We start from the raw sequence: 17164 nt of genomic DNA, 5'->3' as shown, positions 1-17164 counted from the left end.
CCCCCACTGGAGCAGGCATGGGTTCTGGAGCGGACGGGTGCCCAGATCCACGGACCACCAAAGGCAGCAGCAGGGATCGGATAAGCCACCCTGCTCCAACTATACCTCGTATAGGTCTACCACAGCATCAGCTGAAGGCTGACAAACCTCTGATCTGATCCAAAGAAGAGGAGGAGCAGGCGAAGAGGGAGAGGGGGGTGCAGCTTCATGCCCCTGGACAGTCCTGAGAGATAGAAGGGAGGAGAGAGGGGGAGAGGAGAGAAGGAGGGGCAGGGGAGGTTGGGCCCAGAGAGGAGGAGGAGGAGGAGGAAGGTGGTGGGGGAGCTACTGCCCGGCTGTATTTTTGGACGAGGGATCTCCTGAATTAAGCGAGAGAGCTCGAATAAAGATGTAGTGTGAGAGTGGGGGTGTGCGTGTGTGTGTGTGTGTGTGTGTATGTGTGTGTGAGTGCGTGTGTGTGAGCACGGAACAAGGACTGTGCTGTGCTACAGGGAGTGTGTGTGTGAGGAGAGGAGAGGAGAGGGTTGGAAGCCGGTTTGCCGGACGGGTGGATTGACGGACACAGGGCCAGACACAGGGACGGAACCGAGATTTGGGGGACTCCTGCGGGGAGACGGAGACGGCGGGGTCCACTGGATCAGGAAGGTAAGGACCCTGTGAGATTTTCTTGAGACTCTATAAATTATGTGTGTGTGTGTGTGTGTGTGTGTGTGTGTGTGTGTGTGTGTGTGTGTGTGTGTGTGTGTGTGTGTGTGTGTGTGTGTGTGTGTGTGTGTGTGTGTGTGTGTGTGTGTGTGTGTGTGTGTGTGTGTGTGTGTGTGTGTGTGTGTGTATGGGCGTGTGTGTGTGGGAGACACAAGGTGTGTCTTGAGACTGTGAGTACAATTTTAAGAAGATGAAGTTTGTCTGTCTGTGTGTCAGGGAAAAAACTGAAAGAAATGGAATGTCTGAAACGTGTGAATAAGTGAACATAAAAAGTTCTGGAGCTGGAGACAGAGGGTCAGTGTTGCTTATATGTGGATATGTGGCAAATGTGGGGAGTGTGAGGTGGAGCAAGTTAGGTTTTTTCCCCATCTGGAATAGAAAGTGTGTGTGTGTGTGTGTGTGTGTGTGTGTGTGTGTGTGTGTGTGTGTGTGTGTGTGTGTGTGTGTGTGTGTGTGTGTGTGTGTGTGTGTGTGTGTGTGTGTGTGTGTGTGTGTGTGTGTGTGTGTGTGTGTGTGTGTGTGTGTGTGTGTGTGTGTGTGTGTGTGTGTGTGTGTGTGTGTAGGTGTGTGTGTGTGTGTGTGTGTGTGTGTGTGTGTGTGTGTGGTAATGAGAGAGTGGATGTGTTTCACTTGAACAAGGGACTAAAGAGGCCTAGAATAGGCCATCAGAGTGTGATTTGTGCCTATACTATAATCTGTACTATGTCTGTACTATAATATATGATCTGTATAATACCTGAGGACACATTCAGTTCCATGGTAGTAACATGAATTAGTAATGACTGGAAAGAAATGTGGAAATTGTATGTGTCTGTGTATGTGTGTGTGTGTGTGTGTGTGTGTGTGTGTGTAGGTGTGTGTGTGTGTGTGTGTGTGTGTGTGTGTGTGTGTGTGTGTGTGTGTGCGTGTGTGTGTGTGTGTGTGTGTGTGTGTGTGTGTGTGTGCGTGCGTGTGTGCGTGCACATGTGTGTGTTTCCTGGATTTGCAATACATGATGGTACTTGTTCATGTTCTCCAGGGCAGATGCTGACCGTTAGCAAACAGTAGAAACAGAAACACCTCAGATTTCCGTTTGACACCTTATGGCGTTTCTAAAGGAAATGTTTGATTTTCCATGGCATCACTGCCTGCCGTGACTCCAGAGTCAGTAATATTAGTAGTGGTTTTAGTAGATTAAGTGGTAATAGTGGTGGTGGGGGTGGTGGTAGTAGTGGTGGTAGTAGTAGTAGTAGTAGTAGTAGTAGTAGTAGTAGTAGTAGTAGTAGTAGTAGTAGTAGTAGTAGTAGTAGTAGTAGTAGTAGTAGTAGTAGTAGTAGTTGTAGTAGTAGTCGTAGTCGTAGTAGTAGTACTTGTAGTTGTAGTCGTAGTAGTAGTAATAGTAGTAGTAGTTAGTTGTAGTCATCGTCGTTGTAAATGTATTGTATATAGTTGTCTTCTAGGGGTGTAACGATGCATCATTAATTGAAATGCATCAATTCTAATGTGACGATTCAACTGCATCGATTTGAAAATGTTAGAATCGATTATAATCGAAATTAATCGAAATATGTTCATGTTTTTTTTTTGTGTGTATTGTTTTTATTGACCTATAGTCCATTCATGCTGAGTGAATCAGTTCCCCCAGCCACATTTGTGTATTTATTTGGGGAATTAACTGATAGAAAATTAATCGAATTGAATCGAATCGTGGTCAAATGAAGAGATTTCATGATGCATTGAATCGTTGCCTGAATAATCGTAATCGAAATTAATCGTTGTGAGGTCGCATCGTTACACCCCTAGTGTCTTCAGATCATGTCCTCACATTATGAAATTATTCTAGAATAAACATTGTTTATAGTTTATGCCTTAACTAGGTCCCTTAGATCTTAAGATCAGGAGCTCTCGGCTGTTCCAATGTCTATACTAGGCTAAAACAGTAGACCTTGTAGAGGCTTACAGTACAGGCTGAAGCATTAGACATAAACAAAAAGGTCTTGTTTGGTACATTGCGATCAAACTGGTTTTACCCCGGGGCGCCTGGCCGCAGATAATCTTAGGAGGCTGTTGCATGTAGTCTATAACAGTAAAGGCAATACAGCTCCGTCCACAGTTCTGTCTTTGGATGCCATGAAGGCGTTTGACAGACTAGAATGGTCATACCTGTGGAAGGTACTTGAGGTTATGGGTCTTGGAAAGAATTTTATTCATATGATTAAAGTCCTGTATGCCTCGCCGTCGGCAATGATACTGACAGGCAAAAACTGTTCCACACTTTTTCCAGTCTCCAGATCTTCTAGACAGGGTTGTCCTCTGAGCCCAGGACTATTCGCGCTTTCCCTCGAACCATTGGCCCAATTTATTAGGCAATCGGAGGACATCGTCCCCATAATGGTCAATAATACACCACACAAAATTGCTCTCTATGCAGATGACCTACTGATTTTTATGGATGACCCCTCCCAGTCGGCCACAAAATTACTGGGGATAATCGACGACTTTGGTAAATTGTCAGGCTTTAAGATTAACTGGAACAAATCAGCCTGCCTACCTCTTAATGAGCTGGCCAAGGCGGTGCGACTACCAGCTGATATCCCCATAGTGGAACATTTTAAATACTTAGGCATAGAGATATTCCCCCCGCTAAGTCAAACTACTAAGTACAACTTCACGGGTACTTATGATAAAATACGCCAGGATCTAGACAGATGGTCGTCCCTTCCTAACTCCTTACAAGCCCGGGCTTCCATAATCAAAATGAACATCCTGCCCAGGATAATTTTGTTAGCTCAATGCTCCCCCTGCCCCCTCCAATAGACCACTGGCGCAAGGTACAATCGATATCTGGAATAACAAACGACGAGAATCAAAGAGCTACTACTCAACGTAGGAAACAAGATGGGGGCCTCGCAATCCCTGATTTTAAGCTTTATTTCTGGTCCTTTTCACTGAGACCTCTGATGTGCTGGCTAGACCCTGTAGATGCTGTATCTTGGCGCTCCTTAGAAGCGGCGGCGGTCTCACCGCTAAGATTGCAGGATGTAGTGTACTCCACTGTCCCTATTTCGAAATGCCGACTGAGGTATGGACCGATCATAACTCACGTGATCCAAACATGGCGTAATGTACAGAAGTCGTGTGCGGTTAAATGCCCGTGGCACCTGGACTCTCCAATTTTTAATAACCAGCAACTACTTGTTGGGTGCGAGCCGGTTAGTATTCCTCAATGGCAAAGGAGGGGAGTTCATACTCTGGAGGATATTTATGATAAGAACGGCCTTCGTGCGTTTCAGGACTTAAAAGAATTTTATGATCTTCCCGGCAAGTCTTTTTTTTTTTTTTTTAACTTTATTTTTTAGCGTTTATCGCTTTCCCTGGTCAAGCATGACCGACAGTTGCAGGGTGAAACGGGAGAGAGAGCAGGGGGAGACATTCGGCAAATGACGGCGAGTCCGGGAATCGAACTCGGAGTCACCAGATCCGTGACGCAGCACGGAGTCCCGCGCGAGCGCGGTAACATGGTGTGCTACTGAGCACCCATGTCTTTCTTTCTTTACCTTCAATAAGGTCAGCGCTGAGGGCGCATGGCGTGCCGTGGGCTCAAGCTTTGCAGCCACACCCCTTTCTCAGGCTCATAGTGGACAGGACGACCTCCAGAGGGTTTGTCTCAGACTTTTATACGCTCTTAATTCAATCCACGTATAAAAATGTATCATTGGATACAATCTGGCGTGGGGATATCCCGGAGTTGGACCCGAGTTTGACTGGGATGATGTTTGGGCAAATGTGGCATTGTCTTCCCGCAACCCCATCACCAACAAATAATTTTAATTATATTCATAGGACCTATCTTACACCTAAGAAGCTATTTGCTATGGGACTGGTAACCGACTCTCGGTGCACTTTATGCTCTCAAAGGCCACTGGCACTTATATGCATATGTATTGGGATTGCCCACCAGTGGCCCGCTTCTGGAGGTCAATAACGGACAAACTTTCAGATCTGTGTGGCTTAACTATCCCATTCACAGCTGTTACGCTACTCCTGAACGATATAACAACACTACCCGCGTCCGTACAACTAAAAAGGGTTGTCCTAGCGGGCGTCACAGCAGCGAAGAAGCTAATAGCATTGAGATGGAAGGAGCCTGAGAAGCTCACAGTGATTAACTGGTCCCTAACACTGTTGGATGTGATTTATCTGAGATATCCACGGCGTGGGTGATTGGGGTGGGGCAGGCTGGGATTGACCTGTGGTTCGCAGCTGCTGAGAAGGTCAGAACCGCCGTGTGCGGCTGAGCGGGGTTGGGGTGCTTGTTCGGGGAGTCCGGCGGTCTCGTGGGAGGAGGAATGTCTTGTCTGTCTTGTCTTTTGTGTTGTCCTCTTGACTTTAACTTGGGATTTTATTGGGGGGGAGCTATTTAGCTATTTCTTCACTATTTGGACACTTTTACACGGTTCCTGTGAGTCTATGGAACACCTCTGTAGGTTTTTGTTTTTCAAGAAGGTTCATTGTTTTGTTTCTAGTCGTGTAATCAAAAGCGCGTTTTCTACCTCAGGACCTTAGGCCGGGAAACGGTGCTGAATACTGGAAAGGCCATTTATTAGATAGTACCCCTTGGAATTTAAAAGGTTGAACTCTGTTTTCTTTTCTTTTTTGTCTTTATAATTTGTTATTTCTGTATTATTATGTTTCTGTTATTTCTGTGAAGTTCTGTGTATTGTTATTGTGGTTATTGTGTTGTCTTGTTTCATGTAAATAATAATAAAAAAAATTGATAAAAAAAAAAAATCTTGTTATCGTTGTTGTTCCTACATGCTTTGTCTGCTCCACCATTTCCTATCTTGGATCAATATTACCTTGTGTTTTAAGTTTTGAAGTTTAAGTTATAGGGAGAAGGGTCCCAGGCCCGTTGTCTTTACATTACTGTGCACACTATTTGTGATGGGCTTCTCTGATATTGTGGTTGGACCATCACATAATACCCTGTATGGGAAACACTGGCTCTGATTAGATGAACGGGGCTGATGGGTTTGGATGTAGCCTATAGGTGGATCATAATATATTGCTTGGGTTCAACCCCAGTACAGTAATGTTACACTATAACCATGACCCTTTACTCCTAATACCCTCAGAGTAAGGTGTCAATAGTACTCATCCTACCTCGCCTACACTACAGTTCAACCATATCACTTCCTCCATTATGTAATGGCGTACTGTAGGAATGTCATGAGAGAAATGTGTTGAGTTATTACACAAATGGAGCCCTCTAGTGGTGATGAACCACTGTGAGATTTGTTCCCTATTCGAACCCGTGTGGAAGAAGTGTGAAAGTGTGACGTGAGTCGATTTTGAAAAAGTTTCGGAACAACCGACATAAATGCCATTGTTTAGTAAATATACAGATCACTTTAGGACTGGTGTTATACATCTCCTTAATAAATCACACAGTCTTCAGCAGTGATGCCACAAATTACTTGTAAAAATAATCTGATTACTGATTACTCCTTTAAAAAGTAATCTAGTTACTTTACTGATTACTTGAGTATCAAAGTAAGTAACTAGGTTACGAAGTTGTCGTCGTCCCCCCTGCTGCTGCCACAACATAAGAATGACAAATCTACCAAATCCATTCTGAGACAACGGACTCAGTGCGTACTCCGCAAGTCCGGCGTAACATGAACTCTCTCTCTCTCTCTCTCTCTCTCTCTCTCTCTCTCTCTCTCTCTCCTCTCTCCTCTCTCTCTCTCTCCTCTCTCTCTCTCTCTCTCTCTCTCTCTCTCTCTCTCTCTCTCTCTCTCTCTCTCTCACTCTCTCACTATCTCTCAAGTAGCCAAATTACACTATAAAACTAACTGGATAATATGGTTTTTACCTATACATTCGGATCAGCAGTTCAGCACCTGCACTGTTGGTGGGTGAGCCTAGTAAAGGATGTCGCATTGCGTTCATCTTCAATGAATGGACCAATGCAATAGTCTACCAAAGTCCCCCCTCTCTCCAGTAGCGGCTGCTGCTGTCCCAGCCTTGTAGGTCGCAGCCGGGGGTTCACGTTACTAACGTGACGTTACTTACGTGACGTTAGGTCGAGTTGAAAATCTAATGCTCTGAGATGCTCTGGAGCAATCTCTCTCTCTGTCTCTCTGATCAATCCAATCAAATAATTAACACATGTATATGTTGTCATTTTAAACAACTCACCATTCATTCATTATGCATCAGCAGCAGCTAAATTAATGTTATAGTTCACATCACAACACAGCAGCGCGTTTTGAATCGCTAGCCTATTATCGTCTCAGCAAGCACAGTCAATAATTTCCGTAGCCGCATTTCTCGGAGACAGCTGTGTAGTGAGAGCGAGAGAGAGAGAGAGAGAGAGAGAGAGAGAGAGAGAGAGAGCGAGAGAGACTTACTGTTTAGTTGAAACGTCCAGGGCAGATCTAGGGCTTGATAAAGTGTATAATCCACTGTTGATGTATATCCAGAGACCACTGTCCACTGTCCAGACATAATCCCATATAGCTTGTTAGCCAAGTGTTAGCTGCTGTTAGCACCACACAACACAAGTACTTTGATGATTTCTTTGTAGACTGCAAAGTGCAAACTACCTGGCGTTCTATCGCCATGCTCTAAGACAAACTCTAACCTTAACCAACTTTGAAAGAGTGCCTAAGCTTAATATAACTCACGCTCAGCCTCTAAGACAAATAGCTGCAGATTCACGACACAACCTATGATCACAAGTTCACAACAACACAAGTTTACACAACAGAAACTGGCATCGGCCAATCAGAGAGCGTCTCCGCGAAATGCGGCTACGGAAAAAAGTACTGGCATCGCGTCGGCCAATCAGAGAGCGTCTCCGCGAAATGCGGCTACGGAAATTCTTGACGCTGCTGCTGCCTAGACCGCTTCAAATCGCGCCCGGATTCCAACATAATAGTCATATTTCAACGCACAACACGTTACGCACTGATTGGCTGTGACGAATACAGCGATCAAACTGTGATGCGCACTCAGAGCGCTATCGCGTCTAGCCCGGGCCGAGAAATACAAAAAAATATATAAAAAAAAAAAAAAGTGAGTCACTTCCTGTTCAGGAAAACGAGTATTTTTTATTTTATATAGTAACGTTATATTGTGCATTGGAAACACAAACATACTTAAAATGAGTAAATATTATTCATTTTAAACATGTTTATATTATTTATAGGGCTATAAAACTAAAAACTAAAAAATAATTTTTCTTGTTCTCTCATATAACCAGGGCAGGGCCTGAGGGGGGGCGGCGCCCTAGCGCCCCCCAGTGGCGGCCGCCACTGCCTCTCTCTCTATATATCTCACACACACACACACACACACACACGCACACACACACACACACACACACACACACACACACACACACACACACACACACGCACAGACACACACACACACACACACACACACACACACACACACACACACACACACACACACACACACACACACTTCAGAAACAAACATAGTATCAATGAGAGCATCAATAATACACCTGATAAAATAAAATAATTTTTTTTGGGCCCCCCCCCCCCAGTGCTGGGCCCTTGGGATCATCCTAAGCTACCCCCCCCCCCCCCCCCAGCTACGCCCCTGGCTGTGTGCGTGCGCGAGTGCACGTCCCATCTCCGGTCTAGCTGACTGTACCCCTGGCTCTCTTATCATCAGCATTATGAGATAGTAACTAAATAGTAACTCACAGCCACTTGGAAAAGTAACTGTAATCAGATTACTGGCTTGTAAAAAGTAAGTAAGTTAGATGACTATTTACTGAAAAAGTAATCAGATTAGAGTAACTAGTTACTTAGTACCATTCATACCATATAATAATAATAATATAATAATAATCATTACCATAACAATAATAATAATGATAATATGACCATGAATAATAATAACAATAATAACGGTAATAATAATAATAACAATAATAATAATAATATTGCTAGCTACCAATAAACAAACAAACAAACAAACAAAAAACCTGCGTCACGAGCCTCAGATGCATGGAAAAGAGAAAAAAAACAAAAAATAAATGAAATCACATACAGAGAAATGTATACCTGCTGTTCATATGTTCTCATTGTTCTGTCTTTAAAATGATTTTTTTGTTGGAAAATATTTGTACAGTACTTCAACTCATTATAAAGAGAATTCCAGAGTTTGACTCCCACCACTGATATACACATCTGTTTCAGAACATACAATATACATTTAAAGTTTGTAAAAATACTTTACAAAAAAGTTTATTAATATAACAACCACATACACAAATGTTACACTGCATACATGATCAATTAAAAGCCTGACTATAAAGAAATTTTTTAAGACCCTGAGGACTCCACACTATCAGCAGACCTGATTTCACAGTGTAGCTGATTCCAAAGTTTAGGTGCTACGGTCACCTTTGGTTTTAAGTCTTAACTACAGTACACTACACTACAGTCACACTACACTACAGCACACACTACAGTTCTGGCTTCTCTCCACTGGCTCCCCGTCCGTTTCCGTATTGATTTTAAACTTTTACTGACTGTTTTTAAAGCACTACACGGGCTGGCTCCACCGTACCTAGCTGAGCTCCTACATCACCCCACCCCATCCAGAGCCTTAAGGTCTGCTGACCAGCTGCTGCTGGAGGTGCCTAGGACCAGGCTAAAAACCAGGGGAGATAGAGCCTTTGCTGCTGCTGCCCCCAGACTCTGGAACAGCCTCCCCCTCCACATAAGATCTGCCCAGAGCCTGGAGGTTTTTAAATCCTTGCTCAAAACACATCTCTTCTCCCTGGCCTTTGACCAGAGCTAGCCCAGCATCTATACATGACGTCAGCTGTCACTCTGCATTTTTTATCAAAATTTCTTGTCTCTTTTATTGCACTTTGCACTGTACTGTACTCTACCTCTTTTCTAGTGTATTTTTATTGCATTGTATGTGTTTTTTATCATGTTGTGAAGCACTTTGGTTTGGCTGTTAGTCATTTGTAAACGTGCTATACAAATAAAACTGACTTGACTTGACTTGACTTGACTTGTAAGCTAGCCTAGTTTAGCACAAATTAATGGAAGCGGATATGGACCTTGAGAAGCACATTTCCCATAATGTTGCAGTGTTCCTTTAAGGCTAGTAAATACCAGTCAAATGTTGATCAAACTTGTTTATTTTGTGAATCCCTCAGTTCTATAAGCTAATATGGCAGCCAGTCAGCCTTTTCTATTGCGAAACCCACTGAATTGGCAGGATGAAATTCAGAATCGACTAACTTGGTCGGTGGAAAAATGTAGCTTCATATCCTGGTTGCTATCTTCGTCTGACCAGTCATCCTGACCACCAGCGTCGACAGACTTTGCTTATTATAACGTCAAACCCCCACAGAGAGGGGAAAAGAGGAATTCTGGTCCATTGACTTTCTGTGAGAAATCTGCTGTCCCTGCATGCTCTCCAGAGCCCTGTCTCTGAAGCACCTCATTGAGCAGATCATGATTCACTTTAGCAGCAGCGGTGAACGAGGCTGGTGGGCGAAACGACTGATACACAAGTCAGACTGATCACAGGTTCCAGATCAAAAGAGACATGTTTATCCTGTTTCTACATCTCTCCCTCCATCCATCCATCGCTCTCTCTCCCTCCCTGTCTGCGTCTGGTCACTTCAAGCCTCTTTTTTTAGCTTCGCCCTCATTCTTCCCCTCCCTCTTTCTCTCCCTTTCAACCTCTCCCTCATCCCTCAACTTCTTTCCATTCCATTTGTTTACCTTTTTCTCTCTCCCCTCCCTCTCTACCCCTCTCTCGCTCTCTTTATCACTCTCTCACTCCTTCCCTCTCTTATTTATATATTTGCTTTACAATTTATACCTCACATTCACTCATACTGATGGCGGAGGCAACCATGCAAGGTGCCAACCTGCTCATTGCTCTCTTGCTCAAGGACACGTTGACACGTTGGAGCAGGAATCTAACCAGGAAACTTCCAAGGACCAGACGACTGCTCTACCTCCTGAACCACTGCCGTGCCTCTCTCTCCCAATCTCTCTCTCACACACACTCTCTCACTTTTTCACCCCCTCTCTCTCCCTACCTCTCTCTTCCCTCCCTTCTTCTCCCCCCTCTTCCCTCTTTCTCTCTCTTCCTCCCTCCCTCTCTGTCCCTCCTTCCCTTCCTCTCCTTCTCTCCCTCTCCCCCTCCCTTTCTCTCTCCCTCTCGTAACTAGTGTAAAAATCCCTTGTCCCAGAGCCAAAGCATTCATTCAGTCAGCCATGCAGTCACCTCCCCACCTCCTCACCTGAGTTCACAGCCCATTCAGTCAGCTGGCCAGCCTGGAGAAGGAGGAGTAGGAGGAGGAGGAAGCTGCATGTTCCACCTGGGACCATTAATCCTGGACACACATGGGAATACCAGGACACTGATTTGGAACGCTTCATTTGTACTTGGGAATACTTTGATTTTTAAATCATTTTTAAAAGGAAAGATGACGACAAGACATAACTTGATTTGCAAGCTGATAACACAATTCCCATCATAGGGAAACCCCTTTGCAGCTGTTTGGAGCTCAGCAGATACAGTTGTTTCTACCTGTGTCCACCTGTGCACGTTTGGAAATACTTGGCTATGAAACCAGATGGCAAGTGTGAAGTGACTGCTTGGTCATCTTAAACAGCTGAACCCTTGTTATCCTTGTCAGACAACTTGCTAAGACTCCTATAAATTACTCCCCCACCCCCCTTCTAGATCCATCAAAAATAATTGATCTGGATCTGAATTATATGCGAATAAGGTGCATCTGGAGTAAATGCGGACTACATGTGAACAGAGATGTGAACAGATTTCATATCGTTCTCAATGTCAGTGGTCTGGTGTCATGTAGCTCCATCAGGTGCATATTTGTATAGATGGCTATTAATCCTTGGTTGTACTCCAGTTAATTAACAGTACAGTTACACCAGCTAAGTACTAGTACATTTAGCTATGGCCTGTAAGTTGACATACTTTAACAGCCACTTTGGCAGGTCCCCGTAATTTGATTATATTCTATTCTAAAAGTACAGCGTCCTATAATAGACAAAAAAGGTTCATTTTCTGCCCAGCTGGGACTTAGGCAGCAAGATGTCTTTCTCAATGACAACGATGAGTTCAGGACATGGTTTCTCACCGCTGGAAAGCAACACTTATTGAGGACTACAATATTTCTTCACAGTATTCAAGGTGATTATTGATGATAATGTTGGAATTCTGTGAATTTGTGTTCTAGGCCTAGGGGAAGCTATACCTTGTTGATGACCTGTACTGTACTTAAAGGAACATGCCTACATTATGGGAAATGCACTTACCATCTTCTCCAGAGTCAGACAAGAAGACAAATGAATGGAAGCGGATACGGACCTAGCTTAGCTTAAAACTCTGGCAGAGGTGTTTTTGGCCAATAGGTAGGTTATAGTGGTCCATATTCACTTCCGGATAGCATCCTACTGAAGGCACAGAGAGGAAATTGGTATCTATCTTCTTGTCTGACTCTGGAGAAGACGGTAAGCACATTTCCTATAATGTTGGCGTGTTCCTAGTAAGATTTTGAGAAACTTGTACTTTTTACTCCACTACATTTATCTGATCAGTTACTAGTTACTTTAGAGAAAATTATTTTGTATATAAAACATGTGAGATGATGTGACGAAAATTGTAAGCCTGCTAACCTCAAGATGACATAATCAGAGCAGCATAAGGGGCTGTGTCCACAGAAAGCGCTTTTTGAGCTGCCAGCGCCTTTCTGCCATTAATTTCTATGGTAAGGACGCGCTAGGGGCGCTCCTCTTCCCAGCACCGCACCTCACATCTCGACGGCTAGCGTTTTTTGGCGGAGCGCTCTGGGCGCCTTGAACAGAAAAATATTCAACATTTGGAAAGGAGCGCCGCTCATCAATGTCACTTTTTTCGACCGACCAATCAAAATCGAGGAAGTGGCGGGACTAAAAAAGATCAACAAACATGGCAGAGGAGAGGCTGATTCTTGCGGTGTCTGACAACCCAGTAATATACGACCTATTTGTACTAATAACGCAGATGACGCGACTATCGTAACATAACAACAATAAGCGCTCCCTGCGCTTTGGAAGCGCTCTGGGCATTAATATTTTTGATATCCAAAGCGCTCCGCCTTGAAAAATAAACGCTTTCTGTGAACACAGCACCTAGCTGTTCATCACACGTTTAACAGAACCTTTAGAGGTCAATGGATCAAGGGTTGAACACAAATTTTTAGTGGGGGAGTATTATTATATCTGAGTATTTCTTTTTACTTCTACCAGAGTACTATTCTATCTGGGTATTTTTACTTTTACTTCTACAACAGTACTATTCTATCTTAGTATTTCTACTTTGACCACAGTACTATTCTATCTTGGTATTTCTACTTTTACTTCTATCAGAGTATTATTGTATCTGGGTATTTCTACTTTTACCAGAGTACTATTCTATCTGGGTATTTATTTTACTTAATTAAAGAAACAGTGTGCTTCCACCACTGCTCAACCTTGAGACAGACAGACAGACAGACAGACAGACAGACAGACAGACAGACAGACAGACAGACAGACAGACAGACAGACAGACAGACAGACAGACAGACAGACGGACGGACGGACGGACGGACGGACGGACGGACGGACGGACGGACGGACGGACGGACAGATAGATGGATAAATAGATAGATCCAACCACCTCAGGTGATGCTGTGCCTCTAATCACACAGTCTGCATCTCGTCTCCTGCTGCACCCCCCCAGGCCAGGCTGCCCCAACCCCCCAAGGAGAGCGCTCTCCTCTGTGGCTTTCAGAGGGGAGAGAGGGGAGGTACAGTTTGTTGTTGAATACTGAATGATGATGACCTACAGATAGAGTTTGTTAAAGACCATGGGTCTGGATCCAAAAACAGGTCACTGGCTAGTTCCATACTAGACGATACTAGTATGTTTTAATGGTTAAGAGTCCAAAGGCAACATTGCATTGACTCAAATTGTGTCCTGAGCTGAAAAGGTTGAAGAACCTGCGAGAGTACCTGCTTTTCAGTGTTTCACTATGAAGATAATATACAAATATAGCCTGCCATATTGGGCATATGGGGCACTGAAGCATAATCAATAATGGAATTGTGCATTCTGGTATTATTGGCACTAGTGGAAAAGCAATGAATGGATTTTAAAACTCTCTCACGTGTGGAATGTCCTGTGTGAGGTGAGTTTTTGTCAGATGTTGCATAATTAGCATAGCATCATTAATTTATAATGAATGTGTATGTATTGTAAGCATGTTGTTATGGTGAGTCAGCATGCATGGTGTCAATTAGCATAGCAGGCTGATTGCATTCATAGACTTGAACTGTGTTAGAAAGGGAACTTTGTTGGCTAAACATGGGAGTATTCATTTTTATCTTGTAAACCAATGCAATTGTATATTGTCTTGCGTAACACTTCTCAAACTGTAACTGAATACTGACCCGTTTCACACATCAAAAGCAGGGCAAACAGTGTTAATGTTAATTATGGGTCCGCTTGATATAGGTGTGCAGTAGTCAGCATTGATGATGGTCAATTGGCCCCATAATTAATGTTAATATTTGCACCTGTTTTTGTCCAGCTTTCACGTCAAAATGGCCAGCGTGAAAAAGGTCTATAAAACAGGTTTCCAGCACTGTCGGTGCTTGGACCCCTATAATAACAAGCAAAAACAAGACAAGAAGATAGATACCAATTTCCTCTCTGTGCATTCAGTAGAAAGTTATCTTCTAGCTGTTGGCCCTCTCCTGGATTTTAAGCTAGGCTAGTGGTCCGTATCTGCTTCCATAAATTTGTGCTAAGCTAGGCTAGCTTGGTATCTATCTTCTTGACTGACTCTGGAGAAGCCGGTAAGCGTGCTTCCCATAATGTTGGCATTTTCCTTTAAATAATCATTAGCAGCAGCTCGTGCACACACATACCTGCACAGAAAGAAATTTTTCTATTCGAATTTCAATTCACGAAAACTACAAACAGCATGTAAATGAAGCTTCTGAGCATAAATGTACACGATACCAAAGACACAATCTAGAAAGATCCCCTCATCTATCAACGTCTGTATCCTACACAATACCACCCTAACCCCCCCCCCCCCCCTCCCCCCAAAAAGAAATCTCCACTTATTATTAAACCATTCATCTCAGATAATGCCGGTTCTCCGATATGTATGATACAGTGCCAAGATGAAAATCTGTCGACTAACCGAGGCAATTGGTTTTGTCTGTCAGTGGGTTATGCTATGCTATGAACACTGGTGAATGTGGTCTGTCTCTCTAGCATGGGCCAAGCCAAGCAGGGGGTTGGAGGGGGGGCACTAGGAGGTAATTTCATGAATGAAAGGACAGGATTGTTCACTATTCTGACTGGTGCTGAGTGGCGGCCAAGCCCTGCCTGCCCAGACCTTTAATTAGAGCTATTAACCTGGAGAGAGATTGGGGGGGGGGGTGGGGGGGGGGGTGAAAGAGATGGAGGGGGAGGGATAGAGAAAGAAGGAGGAAGAGAGGAGGGTGGGAGGGGAAATAGAGGGAAGGAGGAAGGGAATGAGAGTGAGGATGAAGAACAGCGGGAGAGTGGGGTGAAGGGTGGGAAAGAAGAAGCAGAGAGAGCAATAAAGGAGAGGAAAGGTAGTAATGGTACTAATGACTACAAATTACCTCAGCCACATTAGCTGCAAGTCCTATAATTTTCAAGCCAAATGAGCTCCAGTGTGTAACTCTTTGAAGATGTGTTATCTGAGCATCTCTCAGACCATTCACTGTTCTAAAGTACAGCCACCAAATGCTGCTTCATTTTGGTTGTGGCTGGCCAGACTCTTACTGTGGCTGGTGGTCTTACTTGCCTCTGTGACAGGTAAACCGCTTGTCATCAGTCAATGTTTTCTGTTCCAGAACCTAATTGGGCTTGTCTTATACGCTTAGACAATAATTTAGCAGCTAAAGAAAATCTAAATGGCTGGTGAATTCTGGATCCATTATTAGCCACTGCAGGTGTAACCAACAGGGGTGTAAAAAGTACCCAGATATTATACTTAAGTGAAAGTATGGGTACCGTCTCAAAATTGTACTCAAGTAAAAGTCAAAAAGTGTCTACCTTTAAATGTACTAAAAAGTAAAAGTATAAAACTTTTTTTTATTCCGGGGCAATGAAATGTTCAGTTTCGTCCTCTACATCACTCTGGTTTGTGGCCATCTTCTGTAGCTTGTCACTCTGACTGTCTATTCTTCTGATAGCAGGTGTTTAATCAAAGATCCCCGCTTTCTAGTCTTGCACAAGGACCAATCAGCATGGGTATGGGCGGGTTAATTTTCCATTGATGTGGATTTGATTGTCTGCATTCTAAATGTAAGGAGTAAAAAGTATGTTTTTTTTCCTCTGAAATGTAATTGAGTAAAAGTACAAGTATACAAACCTAATAATACTTTAGTACAAATCCCCCAAAACAGTACATAAGTATTGTAACGAAGTACAATTACTCAAGTACTTTACACCCCTGCCCACCTGGTTTCAAACATGCATCCCCTGTGTGGGAAACCAAACATCTACTGGTCAGGGGTCTCAAGGGAATATCTTCTGGCCAAGAGGGATTTTAGGCTTGCTAAGCTTCAGGGCTACTCTGCTACACGGGCAGTTAACACCGGGCCTAGTGTTTTGGATGTTTGCTTCTTGCCCTCTTGGTCAAAAAGCCCTGCATGTCTTTGACAACCGCAGTTCCATGACGTCAGCGGACGGTGTTTGTATGTTTTCCGCTGAGAAGTTTTCAAGAAAGGTTTCACAGAAAACCCAGGAAATTATACTTCAGCACACTGGGGAGGAAGTCCCGCCCCTTTTCTCACGAGAGAGACCACCACAGGTTGTTGCTTTCTCACCCTGATGTGTTTTGACTTGTGTGGCCGGTTTCTTGTATTGGCTTCTTATTAATGTCACTCATCTCCGTTACCGCATACCATGTAATATGCTCGCCTACCTGAGGTTCCTGTGTCAATCATGCATATCGAGTTAATGATGTGTCATGTCATGGTGCCTTGGACGCCCAAGAGAGAAACAGAGAGTGAGTGAGTGTGTGTGTGTGTGTGTGAAAGAGAGAGAGAGAGTCAGTGAGTGTGTGTGTGTGTGTGTGTGTGTGTGTGTGTGTGTGTGTGTGTGTGTGTGTGTGTGTGTGTGTGTGTGTGTGTGTGTGTGTGTGTGTGTGTGTGTGTGTGTGTGTGTGTGTGTGTGTGCGTGCGTGCGTGCGTGCGTGCGTGCGTGCGTGCGTGCGTGTGTATTTGTGTGGTGTGTGGGTGTGAGTGTGTGTATCTGTGTCTGTGTGTGGGAGCATGTGTCTGTGAGTGTGTGTGAGAGCATGTTTGTGTGCTTGTGTGTGTGCACACTGACTGTACTGTACAAGACATACTATGATAACATC

General features: G+C 43.9%; 1 protein-coding gene across 1 annotated transcript in view; it reads left to right on the top strand.

The window, feature by feature from the left end:
- The first annotated feature begins 376 nt into the window (after positions 1-376).
- The window catches only part of has3 (hyaluronan synthase 3), a 50076-nt gene continuing 33288 nt past the window's right edge, over positions 377-17164 (top strand). The window contains exon 1 of the mRNA XM_084334283.1: positions 377-645. The gene's annotated coding sequence lies outside the window, so the exon portion shown is untranslated. The remainder of the gene's footprint in view (positions 646-17164) is intronic.

The sequence above is a fragment of the Notolepis coatsorum genome (genome assembly GCF_963971535.1).
Source record: "Notolepis coatsorum genome assembly, chromosome: 18".
Taxonomy (NCBI): Eukaryota; Metazoa; Chordata; class Actinopteri; order Aulopiformes; family Paralepididae; genus Notolepis; species Notolepis coatsorum.
The sequence above is the reverse complement of the archived record's forward strand: the minus strand, read 5'-3'. Positions and strand labels throughout refer to the sequence as shown.